Genomic DNA, 18,655 nt, shown 5'->3' on the forward strand with positions numbered 1-18,655 from the left:
AAAGATAATGAGGCAATTATTCATGCCAACATTCTGCTGAGTCAGCCAGCTGAATGAAGCTTGTGGGAAAAAATCTTTTACTTTATAATGTCCTGTTACAGAATTTATCAAGCTTTGCCTTCATGTACTATTTATAGCAAGCCCAGAGTGGCTGGCTGAAACTCTGCCATCATTTCCTTGCAGTTACTATTCCAGTGTGAACAACATCTAAGAGATTTTCTGCCACTATGTATATATTTGAGAAAAAAAAAAAAAAAAAAAAAAAATATATATATATATAGATAGATATAGACACAACGAGAGAGACTCACTACAACTGTTATTTTCAAGGTATTTGATTTTTCCTCCTCTGGTTAGACTTTTCAATTAAGACATCAGTATGCTTAGACTTTTTCCACCTGCTAATACTAGAATTTACTATCTAGATGACTACTATGAGTGATTAATGACCAACGACTTTGATTGTGAGAGTAACACTAACTTAAGGGCCTGATGGCTTTATCAACAAACACAAGTTCCGTTCTACATAATCAAGCCAATGAGCATATCAGGTCCTATCAATGAGAACTGCAAATTTACTCAGTAAGAAATGCACTGCACTGACAAACAGGGCCAATGCAGTCAAAATTCATTGCCCTTGTCTTTGGGCACTGGCAGGTGGTGTCTGCATGAACAGTCACTACCGCCACTGTCTTCAATTACAAGTTTCATCAAAGACAGCAAACACTGTCCATATCAGTGAGCACTGCTGTTACATTCACCAATAAGTACTGACTAAAGTAATCGCTGGCATCACCAAATGTTGCCACTCTCTTCATTAACAAGTAATAACAATACACTCAATAATGCCTGCATCAAAATGTGATGCTGAATGCATGCATGCAGTTCTGAATTGCAGATTCTTCCCTGTGTACCATCCACCAATATTCTGGGGGACTTTAATGCTTATGTGGAAACCTGGGAGATACTACTGAAGCTTTTAGAAATGTTAGAGAGTTTTGGTTTCCCTTAGGTATTTTCTACTGCAGCTCAATGGACATTCATTGGACTTCATCTTCCAGCTTGGACTTGGAACTGCATCCTTGCCAGTAAAGATGGTTTGCTTTAGGCTCAGCTTTACTTCAATCCATACTCCTGATTTGGAGCTTGTAAAATAAAATTCCTTATGAGCTATAGATCTGAACATTCTTAGCCTGATCCTTACCCATTTCATAGAGCGGGTCAATACTGATCACCTTGATGCATTAGTGATAGGATATAACAATGTTGTTGGTGCTCAGAATTAGGTCACCCCAGTGACTATGTTCTATGTCTGTCACATGATGTGAACCATGGTTTGAACCTGAACTGAAATTGATGAAGAGATAAGTAAGGAAGCTGGTGCAAAGATGGGGAAGGCCATGCCTTCCTGAGAATAAGCTTGTTCTGGATGAACATTATGCTTGTTACCAGATTGAGATCTCCAGAATGAAGGCTGTGTTTGACTCAAAAAAGAGCTATGCTGCACTTTATCATCAGATGCACTTTTTGGAGTACTTCAGAGGCTCTACAGCCCAGTTTCCTGCCAAGGTCATGCCCTTTTCTTTATGACATTTCCTTACTGTGCACACTGTACAGTAGCTGCCTCTGAAGCACTGAGGTTTAGACACTGCATGTTTATTTTGAAGAGAAGATTTCCGTGATAAGACACCTTTTCGCCAGCAGTATAAGTAGAAAATTTCATTTTGTACTTAATGTCATATTGTTGCCCCCTCATAATTCTCCAAATGTTGCCTCACATGAGCTTAATAAAGAAGTACAAAATAAGCAATATACTGATGATCCAAAAATGTTTTATAGAGAATTGGGAACAATGCAAAAGGAATTGAAACACCACCAACAAAAGAAGAAATAAATACATTTTGGAGAAATATCTATGAAGAACCTGTGGAACATAACAAAGATGCTAAATGGACAGAAGTAAAAGAAAAAAATAAGAAGTCCAAATGTACAGGATATTAAATGGGATGAAGTAACAGCCAGAGAGACTGAAACAAAGTTAGGAAAAGCCTCTAATTGGAAAACCCCAGGCCCAGATGCAGTATCTAATTTCTGGCTGAAACTATTAACATCTTTACATGAAGATTTAGCCATGAGTAAGAACTATTTATATGTGCATCCTGAAAAGACACTAACTGGTTAACAACAGTAAAAACACTAGTCCTACTTAAGAGCGAACATGCAAGCTGTCCTAAAAATTATTGACCAATAACATGCCATCCAACGATGTAGACACTATACACTGGAATTGATGCCGACAGAGTTTATAGTCATTTAGAAGAAAACTCAATCATGGCAATAGAACAAAATGGTAATAAAAGAAAGTCATATGGAACAAAGATCATTTGTTGTTAAAGTCATAAAGGAGAACTGTAAAAGGGGAATAATCTAAGTATGGCATGGATAGACTACACAAAAGCATTTGACAGTATTCCACATTCGTGGATAAAAGAGTGCTTAAAAATGTACAAGATACACCCTACACTGATTGGTTACATTACAGTGTCCATGAAACAGTGGCAAAAAACTCTGCAGTTAAGCCATGATAAAGAACAAATTATTATTCCAGGGACAACAATTCAAATGGGGATATTCCAGGGTGACTCTTTGTCACAGTACTCTTTTGTCTTCCCTTAACCCATCAGCTGTCTACTTAACAGATTAGGTCATGGCTACAATTTGGCTCCCAGAAAATAGCAAAGTGTAAAGACTTCTCATCTTCTTTTTGTGGATAATTTAAAACTTTCTAGTTCATCAGATGAAGAATTGAAAGCACAACTGCAAGTGACCAAACTTCAGATAATATAAAAATGTCATCTGGTCTTGATAAATGTGCAAAAGCAACATATAAAGCAGGAAAGCTGCAGCATCAAGAAAACATCAGTTTGAGACAGGAATGTGCTATAAAAGAACTTGAGCAAGAGGGAGTGTATAAATATTTGAGAATTGATGAAGGATCAACGATACAACATGAACAAGTGTGAATACAACTTAGTATATTTTAGAAGACTACAATTAATACTGAAAATGGCAGTGACATCTAGGAATAAAGTCAAGCTATAAACCAGTTTGCTTTTCCTGTCCTAACTTATAGTTTTAGAGTGACTAACTGGGCCAAAAAGGTGTTGGATCAGTTGGAGAGGAAAAAAGAAGAATGCTTCATGCTTATCAAATGATTTATAAAAAAATCAGTGTATAATAAGACAATATTTTCCCCATTCTGAAGGAGGTATGGGCCTCCTTGAAATTGATTACATATATAGATCTGCAATCATTGGACTGCATACATATCTGCTGACCTCAAAATACCCAAACATAGTGAAAGGTTTAAAACATGAGGAGAATAAGTTTAAGATGACTTCCCTCCTTAGATTAGCAGAAGCATATTGGAGTCAACGGGAATTGAAATTAAACCAGAAGTAGATAAAAATCAAGCAGTAACTGAATGTGCCACAAAAAAGAAAGAATATAAGGTGAAGGATCAGATGAGAAGGCAAGAGATGTGGAAAATACATAAATATAGTTGCAAGTACAGCAAACTCTTGGAACAACCTCAGGTTGATCAGGATCAAACACAGGAATGGTTATGGAGAGGTGAATTTAAACCAAAAGATGAAAGGTTAATACTGGTGGCCCAAGACAGTGGACTACATACAAAGTCCATTGAACATGTGGGAGACCTCATCAACAAGTACTGCCACTAGCCTCACCTATAAAGGTCACAGATATCAGCAAGCAGTATTACTGTACAAAAAGTATTATCATGGACCTCATCAACATGCACCTGTTACTGCATTGAATAAGCAATGTCATGGACCTCACTAAAAAGCTCTGCAACTGGTCTCAAAGGATTGTGCCAGACTTTGCCAGGAAAGAGTGGCATAGTAGTCCCCCGTGTACTCTTCGGCAAGCACTACCACTGCCTACATCAATAAACAATGGATCTGATTCCAAAGGATGTGTGTGATGACCCTGCACTGACCCGGTAATCAAGGAGCCTCAATCCTCACCACTGGCTACAGAGGGGAATGTACACACTGGGAGGATGACAAGTACACACACAGTAAAGTGTAATTTCCCTTAAGGTCACATAGAGATCACAGTCAGTCTGGGGCTGTTTTTTCCCCTCCTTCTACAGACCTCCAATAAGAGTCTCCACTGGCACAGCTATAGGGTTGAAATCTCAGCTGAGTGGCCAAACCAAGATCTCCAGTACCCTTTCTGTCAAACCAGTGCTTCGTGTTGCTGCCCAAGTAGCTGACACACAAACTCTTTGAGATTTGATTTATATATACACACAGGTACACAAGTGCACGTGCGCACATACACACACACACACACACACACACACACACACACACACACACACACATACACACTGTCTCCTGGGAAAGGGTGGCACAGGTTTAGCAGCTATGTCCCCTTCTGCCCACACTATAAGGTAGTTTCCACTGCCACCAGCCACTCCTTATCAGCTACTTTAAGGCCCTTAACAAAGGGTGCCCAATCGTACTGTGTAATGTTATTATTAATCCAAATGGTAGTCTGACCAACAGCAAGGCTATTTAGGAGTGGGCTGTACAGTGTCACAAGATAGATATGCAAGTATGCTAAGAGCTTAAATATGTCTCACAAATATCAGCCACAAAGATAGATTTAAATGTATATAATAATAAATAATAAAAGAACACGACAATACTCAAGTAATCAGTTACATTAGCATTCAAAATCACAGGAAAAGTTCAAAACATCATTGCAGAACAGTCTCAAATAAATAAAGAAAACATCTAAGCTACACTTTACTATATTCATATCTGAAAGAGTTATTATGCCCTAAAAACGTACTTACAGCAAGGCAAATGCAGACGGGTGGATGTTTCCTGGTCAAAGACAAAATACACACCGTCTCTCTCTGAGAGTGTTCTTAAATTAATATCAAATATTACTGCTTTGTTAGCTTACATAACATCACTTTTTGTCACCTGACTTTCAGTTTCCAAGCTAAACCCACATTGTCAGAAATTAACAGAATTTAGCATCTCTCTGCAAAAATACACATCTCTCAGATGTTTGCAGATCCTGGAAGCCATAAAACAATAAAACACTTCTACATCTTAAACCTAGTAATTACTTCTCTTTCAAGACAATACAAAACACTTTTATCTCTAGACACAATACTACTGCACTGAAACGGAGAGATAACATCTCTTTTATTATGTGGTTATGAAACAATTTAATTTCAACTATTTTCTCTGACTTTTTTTCAGGTTAACCTCCTGTGTTCCAGCTTCCACTTAAACATATACATCTAAACAGTCACAAAAGTGTAGGTACATTCATTTTCTATTCCAATAGGGCATGCTGTGGTTACATTTTAGCTCAGTACTTTCCACACACTTCTGTATAAATCATATCAAAATTCACAAATGACATAGAAGTATTTACAAAATTCCCGATAGCTGGGCTGGGAGTGTGACAACTTGATCTCAGTGTAAGTGACCATTTATACCAACAGCAAGTCTTTCTGAGTCAGGGCAGACTTACACTGAAAGTAGCTCTTTTTGGAATTTAGCCCAATGTCTTTGCTTATATATTAGGTGGTTCCATCTCACCTCAGCTTCATACCTCAATCAATTTATTTGTTTGTTTGTTTATTAACTGAGGTGCAGCACTGATCCAGCTGGCCTGGGAGTATACAACATATATCCAAAGTAAGACATAATTGTGAGATAGTAAAGCAATATACAATGAATGTAAATACAGTTAAGTAGAAAAACAGTTGTTTAGATGGTTATTTCAGCTGTATACAGAACAGTGTAGAAGCAATAATGGCAAAAAATGATTGTCTGGCATGAACTAAAACAATAACACTAAAGTGAAACACTCAGGACAGGTGTTGGGAGTCTAAATCCTTTAAAGAATTAGTTGATTCTGTCAGCTGAAATAACCATTTGTGACATGAATGAGGACAGGTAAATAACTGATCCGCAAGTTTTCTCTTAGAAGACTTTCTGCTGAAGTAAATATTTTTTCTGCACATGCATGCCTTCTGCACTAAACAATCTTTCTTTCTCATATAAAAGCTTGGTATCCAAATTACAACTCCATAGTCTGTTCCACATAAAGGGAAAAAAAGAAGATAAACAGTTAAAAATAATGCAGTTTACCTTCTGCCAGAATAATTTCTCTTACTTTCATAAATATGTTCGGTAATTTATTTGTAATTTCAAGCTGTTTTATTACATTAAAAAAGCTACAAATGCATATAAATATATAAACTAACAATTCTGATTTGCACTTAGAAAACCAAATACAGCTAAACAAACATCTTGTAAACAAAGTGCTAATACATAGGTCTAATGCTATATGCAACACATAAAATTATCATACCAGTATACACCTTGAATTTCAGTCATAACATGAACATCGTTGCTTTAAAAATCTAATTAATCCGTACTCTTATTACTTTTATGAGATTACAAGGTTCACTGCTCACAACAGAACTGACAGTATTATCACTAATCAAAATAGGGCAGTATTTCACATTTCTAACATAAATTCACTTCAGATGTCATACCCTTATTAGTGTTAGTAAATTCCACATTTTTATTAGCCTTAACCTGCTTATATTTTTATAAGAACTTAAGGTAACCATGTACTATACATTTATATTTAAGAAATTTAGCTTGGTAAAACATGAACGAGTCTCATACTGATATGAATTCTGCACTACAGTAGAGTAACATGGGAACATTCTTTTTTTAACTCCTGTTTGCTCAAAAGATAGGCACTTATTTTTGTGAAACTGGGAAATTGTGGGGTAAGGAAAGTTCTCTTTACTCAAAGGTGCACAATCTCACAGAGTTAATATATTTAAAGATGTGGAGATATGGGGGCAGTGGCCTTGCCCCTGATACAAAAATGCATTTTTTTTTTTAAATTCTGTTAAAGTTAACATCACAGACAGTTTTAATGAATCTTGGTGCAGTATTTGATTGTGCGATATTCAGCTATAGATCTGTGTACTTCAACTTATTCTAAGAAGTGTCTTCTGGGTATGCCCCTCTAAGCACATGTAAGATGGCAACTTGCAGATTGCAGAAGCTTATTTCTAACAATTTACCTCCTGCCTAAATATTATTTGTATGCAGTATTGTAGTGGTAAATTAACAAATGTATATATTTTATCTTATTTCTGTAACTTTCAAAATGCATAATACATAAAAAAATGAAGAGCATTTCTATTAGGTAAGTAAAATGCCTTTATTTAAAAGTGAACGAGAAGTGGATTTTAAGATATATATACTGTATGGATTTAAATGTTTTCCAGTACTTTTACAATGATACAGATGCACCGATGTTAAACATTTTAGCATTGGCACAAAAAAGTGTTTTTGCAGATTCAATACCTAAGAGAATGGCACAGCAAGTTCCATAAAAATGTACTAATCTGGTCAACAGACTCTACAAAGGAAAGTATTAAAAGGTGATGAGTCAAGTTAAAGAAAGTTAAGGCTTTCACATGAAAAAAGAGTGGATTTCATCTTCTGGTTCATTAATTATGAATAATTTATTCTTGTTCAAAATAAGATGGAATATTAAAGGGTACTGCATTCTTTTGTTAGCGGAGGTACAGTTCAGTTCCTACTTCCCTCCTACATAACATGGCGTAATACATTTTCTCTTTAAAGCCTAAAAAAGATCTCGGCCTGATTTATTAATGTATGTTTACATTAAAATTGGTCCTCAAAATTTTCAATCATCACGATTTTGTCAAAACATCTAAAAATGCATGGTTGCACAATCTTTCTGAAAAATGAATTTCTGAATCAACTCTGTTCCTGTTTAAAAACATTTTAAATTACATTTGCCATCTGTGTAGCCAGACCACACAAAGAAAATATTATGTACAAAGTATTTGAAACCCACCAGATAGCTAATAAACTAATTATTATCTAAAGAAAGCTTCTGCTCCCCTCAATGAGCAGCAAAAATGTTGACACAGCTGGCTAATAATACAACACTCATAGCAGTGCTTTTAATTTGCTGATATGTATATCATTAAAAAGAACTGCATTACATCAGTGAATGCTACTAAGGTACTGGTCGTACCACTGGACCAAACTGGACCCAGTATTACAAGACTGCCAGGTGTATATCATGTTGTGTCGATGAATAAAGGGAGGAGATTCAGCTGTTAATAGCAACCAGTAGTGTCAACAGAGAAGAACATGACACACAGCATGTCTAATTAAAATGGTTGAACCTTCAAACATGGCTGTTGACCAAAGTTTGCATGTCTTGCCTGTGCTTGTGTGAATTTTTGATGAGTACTCTGATTTTCCTGCATATCTGAAAAATGATACATAGGTAAACTCACAATCTCCCAAACTAGTCATAGGTGTGCATGCTGTGTGTCGGTAGTCAGTCTGTGTGTGCGTGCATGCGCACATGTATTGCAATGGGCCGTATCTCTTCCATGAGTGATTCTTCCTCTCCACTGCACCCACTGCATTTTGGGATAGGTTCCTGATCTCTGCCAACCCTGAACTGGATTAAGGGATAATAAAAGAATGAATGAATGAATGAATGAATAAATGATGGAGGAGTTGGGAGGTCAGGGAGGGAGGGAAAGGAGAGATGGAGTGAGAGCATGCAGCTCAGCACTTCCAAGGTGGGAATACAGAAGAACATGCCTCTTGGAAGAGCACATGTTGTTAATATTTTCTGGATGAATAGAGGACCCAACAAGACATATCTGCTTTCAAGGAGAAGAGAACTGCTTGCAAGCTTATATAATTCAGAGAATTAAGGGGCAGTCCCACACCATGATCATTCTGTGCCAGCCACCTAAGAGTTAATGGACACACAAGATATGAAGAAACATACGGCTGAATAGCAGCAAAAAAAAAAAAATCTCATTGCTGCCTGTATAACTGTCCTGCCATGGTTGCCTTCTTGAGCCACAATGAGGAACAACTACATGCAAGGCATTCTCACCATGGGGTGTGGAATGAATGAGTGCAGAGTGGCCACTGTTGGTGGGCTCAGATAGGCAGCATGTATGATGTAGCAAAAAATACAATACTTATTGTCAGTTCATCACTCTGCTGTACAACAGTAATTCAGCTAAACCAGATACAATATTGGCCAGGCTAACCTCATAAATTGACACAGTGTTTTACAGAGGAGTTCTGATTTACAATGGACCCTCAAAACTGAACCCGAAGAGACCAGCATAAAGAAAAACACAAGAGAGCAGGACACTTATCTTAAATGGGATTACCTGAATACTATTATGTATAAGTGGCTGGTGAAATACCATACTAGTAATTAACCTGCTATGTCAAAATATAAGCTGCTTAATAAAAATGCATCCCTCTATTCTTGTCTCTGATTCGACTATACCTTCTAAAGATACATGGTAGGATAAGCAATTCAACTTTCTTTTTAAGCTACTGTGCTGAAGCAAAGAAAAACACAAACTGAAAACAAAAGAAAAATCTATGTGCGAAATGGGAAAAGAGGTTAAGATGGATGGATGGATGGATGGATGGATGGATGGATGGATGGATGGATTCTCTTACAATCTATATGACACAATACATAGTTTGTTCATGATTTTTCTCATATGTAATGCCATGGACTTGGCCTGACATTTGCTGTTTAGTTGGAAGTTAGTTTTGTTTCCCCTGCACTCTGTAATGCTTATTGGTTTTTAGTGTGTAGTGTAGCATTATGGCTCCATGGAAAAGAATGTAATCCAAAAGTGACCAGCCCCAAAAAGTGTGATTACAACACACTGACCCACAATAAAAACATCAAAATTCAAATATCAATAAATCACCCTATGACCTATGTCACCTAATGGATTGCCAACTGAGCCACAGGGTGCAAGAAATCAAAACAGGAGAAGTTACCTCCACAAAGAGACCAGTCATCTGTGGAATCCCCCAGGGTTCCGTGCTGGCACCTCTACTGTTTGGTATCTACTTCTCTGAAGTAAAATCCAATACCAAAAGGCTCTGGCTGATTAAGTTTGCATATGACTGCAAGCTAGAAGCAGTCACTGAATCACCAAAGACTTAGCCATGCTGCAGGAAGGTTTCTCCCAAATAAATCACTGGTGCCAACATCATGGATTGAAACTAAATGCCAAAAATTGCATTACTGTATCCTTCGGAAAGTCATCTACCTCAGGGAATTACCACATTGACAATACATCCCTAAGAGTTGACCTAGATATTTGGGATTTGGGAGCTTCTGTTAACAGTGTCCAACTTTTGACCGAATTATATTTATTGTTGACAGTGACCTATCTTTCAGCCAATATATGTCCATTGTCATAAAAACGTCCTTCTATACTGCATAGCTTACAATCAGATGGATTGTATCTATTATTTACTTTTATTTATTTATTTAACATTTGCTGGCCGGGAAAGTACAACTAGGACAGAGCCTATTTTAAGTGGAGACCCAGGAAGAAACACTCCAGATGCATGTCTTTGGAATGTAGGAGGAAACTGGAGTACTCAGAGGAAACCCACATGAACACAGGGAGGACATACAGACTCCACACAGAAGGCACCCCAGCTGACAATCAAACGGAAGAACCTCTTGCTGTGAGATGACAATGTTAACCACTGCACCACTGTGCCACCCATCTCTAGATCTATGGATGTCATTGTTCCCATTTACTCAGCCTCATTAGGCCAGTCATTAAGTATAATGTTCCCCTTGGAATATATCTTGCCCAGACACATATAACTGGAACACCCACAGAGATACCATTCTAAAAGGATACAAGACCTAAATCAATATATCCTACATGGACTGACTTAAAGCTGTGTCACTGTACTCAATATCTTACAGATTGCTAAGAGGTGACCTGTGTCCAACATTCAAGGCATCCTCCATCTCAATGCTGATAGATTTACTGCACACCAGTATGTCAAATGGCATCAGAAATAATCAGTCGAGGTATCTAAACTTATCCTGCAACAGCAACAGAACAGTTTGGAGGAACAGATATATCTCACAGAGCACACCTCAGCTCTGGAACACACTCTCCCAACCATTTAAAACAAAGCTTATCCCTGCCTATATTCAAGCACAACTTGGATCAATGGCATGGAAACAGTTTAACCCAGGACTGTCCCCTGTACTACTAATAGACTGAGGCACTCCTAAATGCTTTATCCCATTCACTGGTCCTATCAAATTATCTGTGGTATGACCACAGTTATTCTCACCAGGGGTAATATATAACTATTGACCATTGGATGGGTAAGGCCAGTTTAACAACAAATGGGCTAGGTTAATTCAAGCACCAAAATGGAAATTGGCTAGGCTTAAAATGGACTGCAAGGGCAGCTAGCTTGGGACTTACCTATGAATCTATGAACCTATCAGCTGCAAATCACTCCACACACTACTGCTTCTTGTAAATATCAACTCCAAGATCTCTGTACTTTGGAGTAAGTGGAAATGTCCTACTATGCAATGTTGCAGTACTCTTTACATCCGAGAAGTCCTCCTCCCAAGTGACCTGAAGTCTGGCCAGCAAACAACAGCTACTGCAAGGTATGTGAGATGTCGCACGTATGTGTTGTCAATGTCAGACATAAAAGGATATCTGCATGTACAATCCTCAGAACTTTCCTGCCACTATTCGGAATGCTTGACTCGTACGTTGGTCTGCTGCCTGATTCTGTTGGTTGCTGCCAGCTTTCAGATAAGTGCCCCATTGGGGATTTATTTCTTTGCTACTGCCTTTTGTAATTAGTTCATGTCATCCAGGAATGGCAAGTGTAGGTGTGGAAGGCAGATTCCACTTAAAGACAGCCACAATCTTTGTCTTTTCAACCAGGTCCTCTGAAAGTGTTTATGGCCAACACCACAGTTCTCTGGTATGTCAACAAGCTGGGCAGGGGGACAAAGTCTTACCTTCTTTGGAGGTTAGCTGTCATAGTGTGGGATTTGGTAGTTCAGTACAAGGTGACTCTTCAAGTGGTTTACATCTCATCCGCTCAAAACATTGTGACAGACACACTAAGCAGGTCCATGACTCAATCCCATAAATGAATGCTTCACAGGGATGTGTTTCTGGACTTGGTCCATTGGTGGGGTACTCTTCTTCTGGATCTGTTTATCTCTTCTCTCAATAGACAACTTTCTCTATTTTGTGCCAGAGTCTCACATCCTCTGGCTTGGAAGGTGGACGCCCTATCTTTTTCATGGAAGGGGATGTTTCTTAATGTATTCCCCCCTTTCCTCTCATTCAAAACGTCCTGCTGAAACTTCAGCAGGACAAACCAACATCTTGCTGGTGATTCCCTTTTTGCCAAGACAGCAGTGGTTCCCTCTTCTTCTGCATTTAGCCAAGGGCAATCATCGCAAGTTACTTCACAGAGTGGACCTGCTCACAGAAGACAAGGGATCTCTGCTTCATCCACATTTGTCAGACTTACAACTGACCCTGTGGGTGATCAACCTTTGATTCCTTTCAGGCACCTTTTGTCAGAGGATGTGCTTAGGGTTCTGTAGGAGGCCAGGAAGCCCAATACTAGAAAATCTTACTTATCCAGATGTAAGAGATTTTCAATTTGGTGTCTTTCACAAAATCTGGATCCAGTTTCAGTGGATGTTCCAATGGTTCTTTCTTAGTTGTGTGAGTTACTTAACAGTGGTTTGGCTTACTCATCAGTGAAAGTTTACTTGTCAGCTATTTCTACATGTCTGCATTATCTCCACCTCTGGGCTGCTTCCAGATTGGAAGTAAAACTTTTCCTTAAAGCTGCCCTTCATATTAAACCTCCCAGGAAACCAGTTCCCCCTCCTTGGGATTTGAGTTATGTCACAGATAAGCTTATTGCACCCCCTTTTGAACCTGCAGCTTCAGCTTCCTTAAGGTTTTGTACTTGGAAAACAGTTCTTCTGTTAACTTTAACCTCTGCTTTGAAAACATCTGAGATTCAAGCTTTGATGGCTTTACCACCTTCCTGGTTTTCCACAAGGATAGGGTTTCTTTGTGTACCAATCCTTCTTTTATGCCAAAGAAGGTGAATGAGTTGTCTCTTAATCAATCTGTTCAGTTGCCTACTTTCTTCTCTTTTCCTCAATCCTCCAGTGAAAGGATCTTACACACCTTGGATGTGCATAGACAACTCAGATTTTATTTGGATAAGACTAAGGCTATCAGAAAGTCTGATCAGCTATTTGTTTCTTTTCAACCCAGGGTTCTGGGTTTGCCTATCTCTCTAAACAGACAATTTCTTCTTGGCTTTCTAAGGCAATTTTGTTTTGTTATGATTTCCATGGTAAGACTCTTTCCGCTCCTGTTAACACTCACTCCATTAGGACTGCGGCTTTCTCGGGTGCATTCTTTAAAGGCCTGGATACTAACACTATTTTAGAGGCTGCTACATGGTCTTCTGTGCATATTTTCACCAAACATTACAAGTTGGACAACATTTCTAGATCTATAGCAGGGTTTGCTAGAGACATTCTCCATGGCTTTGTTGAAAGTTCCTCTGCTCAAAGCTCCTCTGCTTCCTTCTCCTTCCAGGGTTCTTACTAAGCTTTGCTACTCTCCCACAATTATTTTTATTTTATTTTTATTTTTATTTATTTAACATTTGTTGACTGGGAATGTCCGACTAGGTTCCACAGAGCCTGTTTTCAGCAGAGGCCCGGGGAGAAACTCTCCAGATGCATGTCTTTGGAATGTGGGAGGAAACCGGAGTACCCGGAGGAAACCCACGCGAACACAGGGAGAACATGCAAACTCCACACAGAAGGCACCCTAGCCGAGAATCGAACCGGAGAACCTCTTGCTGTGAGGTGATAACGTTAACTGCTGCACCACTGTGCTGCCCATAATGTAAAGAATACTTCAACATTGAATAGTGGGACATAGAATAGTTATGTAAAGTCTTACCATAACCATAGATTTCCTTCTCTTTTACATTGCACTATTCTATCCCTCCCTCCCTCCCTCCGTCCTTCCTTCACCCCATATCTTGTTTCTTTTCTTGGATGGCATATTATTGCTCCTTAAGTCTGGTGTTCCTTCTGAGGCATTACAGTTCTGAGGATTGTACGTGCAGATGTCTTTTTACGGCTGATGTTGATGGTACATACGTGTGACATCCCACATAACCTGCAGTAGCTTAAAGCTGTTGTATGCTGGCCAGACATCAGGTCGCTTGGTTCATAGGTTCATAAGTAGGTACTAGGCTATCAGCCAAGTAGGTACTAGGCTATCAGCCCAAGGGCCTAAGTAAGCCTAGCCAACAGAGTTCCTTGGCTTACACCAACCCAAGAAAGTTAATGTCCTGTGCCCCTGTCGAGCAGAGCCACAAAAGTGATCCCCAGGATGTATTTCCTATTTCCCATCCACTCATCAAGATTTTTCTTGAAGAGTGCTAATGAGGAACTTTGCTTGACATAGATGGGTAGCTTGTTGCAGAGTATGGGAACTCTCTGGGCCAGGAATCTATCCCTCCAGCAAGTCCTGTTTATTGTGGTGACAAGGTTTAGGTCCCTAGAGCATGTAGCTTGGAGGGATTGGGATTTCTTTAGGTGTAGCATGTCCAACAGCTCTAGGTTTGACATAGCTTTATATGTTAGGCAGAGATCACCTCAGAGTAGGCGATATGCTACAGAGTAAAGCTGGAGTTATTTTAGACGATCAGTGTAGGGCATCTGTTTGAGGCCAGTAATTCTCTTTGTGAGGTACTTCTGTGGCCTTTCCAGCTGCTGCAGATGTCTTGTGAGGTACATTCCAAAAGGGGCATTGTACTCTATAATGGGTCTAATGAGTGTCGAGTAGAGGGGAACAATGACCTCTTTTTTCCTGGATGAGAACCCTTTTGTGATGAGGTGTGCTATGTAGAAGGATTTCCTGACTACTGTGGCAATGTGATTATCAAAGGAGAGACTACTGTCCACCTGGATCCTAAGGTCTCTTGTCACACATTTGGTGTTAAGAAGACTGCCGCCTATGTGGTAGTTCATGGGTACAGAGTTTTTACCAAAGGAGATAACAATGCACTTTTTGGCACAGAGCTTGAGGCCATGGCTCTGACACCAGGCATCTGTCTCAGTGTGGCTCTTCTGTAGGATGTCCACATCATTTGGGGACTTGACTATAGCTCCTAGTTTGCAGTCATCTGTGAACTTCATTAGCCAGAGGCCTTCTGTGTTAGCCTGTACTTCAGAGAAGTAGATACCAAACAGGAGAGGTCCCAGGACTGAACCCTGTGGTACTCCACTTGTCACTGGTTTGAAGTCAGATTTGGAGTCTGCAACTTTTACAGTGTGGGTTCTGTCAGTGAGCCAGTTGGCAACCCATCTTGTGACATAGGGATTTATAACTAGTTTAGTGAGTTTAGCTAAAATTCCAGAATGGGGGATGGTGTCGAAAGCCTTGGCGAGGTCAAGATAGGCTGTGTGAACCACCTTATCCTCGTCTACGGCTTTGGTGACTGCCTCAAAGAAGTTGACCAGGTTCAGGAGGCAAGATCTGCCTTTCACAAACCCAAACTGGGTGGGGTCCAGAGTTTGGAGGTTACCAATGTCTTTGTTTATGAATTCCATGATGATACGTTTCATGGCCTTGCAGACGATGCTCGTCAGGCTAATAGGGCAATAGTTCCCAGGATCAGTGGTGGCTCCCCCTTTGTGGAGTGGGATAACTGTTGCTGTGCACCATTCAGTGGGCACAAAGCCTGATGTGAGGCTATGATTGAACATGGTGCTTGGGGGGGGAGGGGCATTTTGTTCTGAAGTTCATGTAAAACGTAGCCTGGGATGTTGTCCAGTCCCATGGATGCTGTGTTTTTGGCTTTAGAGAGTGCTGCTTTTACCTGTGAAGTTGTGATTACAGGGACTCTGCATTCTTCCTGTACAGATATGGGCCCTTTAGGGGGTGAGAGGGGGTAAAGTTAGCGCTGACCCTATCTGCCAGGATGTTGGCAATATCAGTTGGTTCTGTAATTTTTGTGCCATTGTGCTGTAACTCAGAGCAGATCTGGGTGTTGCCATTGGGATTATTGACATAGTTATAGAATGCTTTGCGACTGTCCTTAGAATCAGAGGCAATCTTGTTTTCATAGCTAGCTTTGGAGGCTCTTATAAGGGATCTCAGATTCTTACTGAGGCTGACCAGGGAGCTCCTCCACTTTTTGGATTTTACTCTCTTTGGCAACAATTTCTTCCTTCTGTTGTACAGTTTGTTTATGGCAGGGGACCACCAGATTGGCTTCCTTTTTTTGGAGGATAGCGTCTTGGTTCTGTTTGGGATAGCACAATCCATGCACTCGTGTAAGTGCTTATAGAGTGCATTTGTGTAGAATTCAGCAGTTGTAACTGTATTGTCCATCTGCATGGGTGTCATGAAGTTCACCACTTCTGTCTTAAAAAGCATGAAGTTGGCTTTGGAGAAATTTTTTACCATGGTTTCCTTAATGGGGGTGGGGGCAGGATGTGGATATCTAGGGTGATTAGCTTATGGTCATATCTGACCAACGAGGAGTTGACTTCAGGTGTGGAACACTGGTCACTCATGTTGGTAATGACTAGGTCTAGGACATTGTTGCCCCTGGTGGGGGTGTGGATAAGTTGATCCAGGGCATTGGAATTTATGAATTCCAGAAAGCTCTGACTGAAGGAGTTGGTACATGAGTAGTTTTCCCAGTTAATGGTGGGGTAGTTGAAATCGCCCAGTATTAGGGTGTTTGCTTGAACCCTAATATTTTCCAGTATATCAAGAAAAGAGGGGTGGGAATCCTGGGGCATGGGGGGGATCTGTAACAAGCTACAATTTGGATTGCAGTTTTTCCCAGAGTTAGTTGCACTTGGATAACCTCGGATGCATTATGCTGAGCAACTAGCCTGGAGGTGTGGATATCCTTAATGAATATGGACACACCTCCACCTTTGGTGTTCCGGTCCAGGTTAGATGACAGAAAAGTGTGGTATGAGTTATAGCCTGGTAATGCAGGGGTGCTCTCTGGAGCCTTGAACCAGGTCTCAGTCACTGCACAGACATCAATGTTCTCCATTTTAAGGAGTGCCTCGAGTGAGTGTATTTTGAGATTTAGACTTCTAGCACTGAGTAGCATTACTCTCAGTTTTTGCTTGCCTGTTCCTGTTATGGTGGTGAATTTGTCATTTGAACCTTGCCTAAAAAAGTCACTATAGGGGTGGCAAGAGCCTTTTGCCAGTATCCGGAATCCCAGGGGTGACAGGTGCAGGCTATCTCTGGCAAAGCATAGTGGTCTGTCAACCATGTTGTCCCAGGCAGACTGATACTGGATTCCCTTAGAATGATACCAGAAGCTTAGCCAATTGTTGAAGTCAATCATTTTGTCCTTGTACTGCAGTATCATTCTGGGTGATGGCAGGATGCTACTCAAGGCTAGGGTCATACCTGCCTGGGCTACAAGATCGGAGAGTTCTTCCATGCCTCTTTTCATGTAGTCCAGAGAGGTACGTCTCAGGTCATTCACACCAACATGGACAATCAGAGAGTCATATTTGTACTTGTTGTGGAGTGACCTGAGTGTGTGGGTTATGTGGCGGATCCTGGCACCCGACAGGCAGCTGACAGTGACCTTCTCCTTGTTTAACCTGGGACATCAGTGTGCCTGACTATAGAGTCACCTGTGACTAGTGTGTTGGGTACATTGTTTTGCCTTAAGGGCTGTGGTTGAGTGGCACACTGACTCTGTGGGCTATGTGTCATTTGGGTTGTGTTGGTGGTGGGAGGTTACTTGCGTTTCTGCTTTGGAGGTCTCTGTTGCTTGAGCAGATTACTATTGAGAGCCTCCACAAATGTTTTTGTGTTTCTATGTGTGGATTTTGGTGGTGTAGGTTTAGTGGGACTATGTGATGAGTGTGGTGTGGTACAAGTGTTTACCTTCTCCTCTTGACTATCAAGTTCAGTCTTGATTGGAGAGAGCTTTAGCTCCAGTTTGGCTAGATAAGTGCATCTCTCACAGGTTGTAGTGTTGGGTGGTAGGAGGAGAGGGTTGTCTGTGTACATGAGGCAATTGCTACATTGCCCCAAGATGCCCAGATTAATCAGATAGACAGGAGAGAACACTGGGAGCTGACCCTTGGACAAGCCTGAATAAAAAATATTTTCCTCTAGACAAGTGAGGAAAGTGAGTACAAGAGCTGTTATTCTCTAAGCAAGTGAGGAAAGTAAGTACCAAAACTGTTTTCCTCTAGGTAATGAGGAAGGGTGAGTGCTGTAGTAATTTGTAGTTTATTTAGTGCTTACAACAAGTTCTGAGCAAGTGCTGAGCACAGATAAGCAAATTCAAGTGCTAAAACTAAGAATCTGTATCTGGATCTTGTTATAGATAGGCTACCTAGTGCTTATACTCCCACTGATAAGCTAGAAGGCTTCCCTCTTGGGGGGAGAACTTCCCACATGTAAAGAATACTGCAGTCTAGAAGAGAAGGACATCTATGGTTATGGTAACATTTTACACAACTATTCTTTATCTGTGATATAGCAAGCCTGTCCTTTTATAACAAATTATACCAACATTACATTGGTAATCTATCAATCACTAATGCCTCTCGTTTCAGTTTGGCACCCAAA

At 40.1% G+C, this 18,655-nt stretch overlaps 1 protein-coding gene across 16 annotated transcripts in view; it reads right to left on the reverse strand.

Moving 5' to 3' along the window:
- Positions 1 to 18,655, reverse strand: part of DTNA (dystrobrevin alpha) — a 1,617,970-nt gene that overhangs the window by 1,064,192 nt on the left and 535,123 nt on the right. The window lies entirely within an intron of this gene.

Source organism: Protopterus annectens, chromosome 3.part1 (genome assembly GCF_019279795.1).
Source record: "Protopterus annectens isolate FY-2018-M chromosome 3.part1, PAN1.0, whole genome shotgun sequence".
NCBI lineage: Eukaryota > Metazoa > Chordata > Ceratodontiformes > Protopteridae > Protopterus > Protopterus annectens.